Genomic DNA, 622 nt, shown 5'->3' with positions numbered 1-622 from the left:
GTTGACAGAAATCTAAACCTGTTGTTGAGCAGCTATTGCTCTGGCAGTGAAAAGTCAGCTCTGTTACCTAGGGTAATGGATAGATTTCTAATCATGTGCTCACTAATGTATACTCCAAACAAAGAAAGGAGGAAAGATCTGATGAGGCAAACCCAGAGTCTTGGACCCTGCCAGGCAGTTAACTTTGGGTTCTTTGATGTAGGCTTAATGGGTTGGTCCAGTTTCAGATCAGTTATAAATGGACAGTAGAACAACTAGATGTCCTAGTGAGCATTGTCCTCCCATTCACCAACTATCCTGACATTTATAAACCCAGAGATGATAACATCCTTCACAAACAAAGATGAAACCAGATGAGCACAAAGGACTCCAGCTGAAGTGTCGTTGTTTATTAGTGAATTTGTGGAAATGGAGCTATTGGCATTAGTCAACCAGGGGTCAGTGACGTTTTGAGAGCATTCTGGAAGGATTCCTCCAAGCCAAAAAGACCATTCTCTAACATGACAGCACAGGGTACATGACTTTAAGTTGTTTTTTTGGACAAACATTATAAAAGTAGGGGCTTGAGTGGGGCGGTTGCTGTAGGGTCGTGATTTTAAGTTTATCTAGGACGGTACTGTCA

The 622-nt window shown here is 42.0% G+C and overlaps 1 protein-coding gene across 1 annotated transcript in view; it reads left to right on the top strand.

The window, feature by feature from the left end:
• Positions 1 to 622, top strand: part of PPEF2 (protein phosphatase with EF-hand domain 2) — a 56,985-nt gene that overhangs the window by 2,459 nt on the left and 53,904 nt on the right. The window lies entirely within an intron of this gene.

Source organism: Moschus berezovskii, chromosome 5 (genome assembly GCF_049115385.1).
Source record: "Moschus berezovskii isolate FMDL1 chromosome 5, NW_MosBer_1.0, whole genome shotgun sequence".
In the NCBI taxonomy this organism is placed as follows: domain Eukaryota; kingdom Metazoa; phylum Chordata; class Mammalia; order Artiodactyla; family Moschidae; genus Moschus; species Moschus berezovskii.
This window is presented reverse-complemented; position numbering and strand designations above follow the sequence as displayed.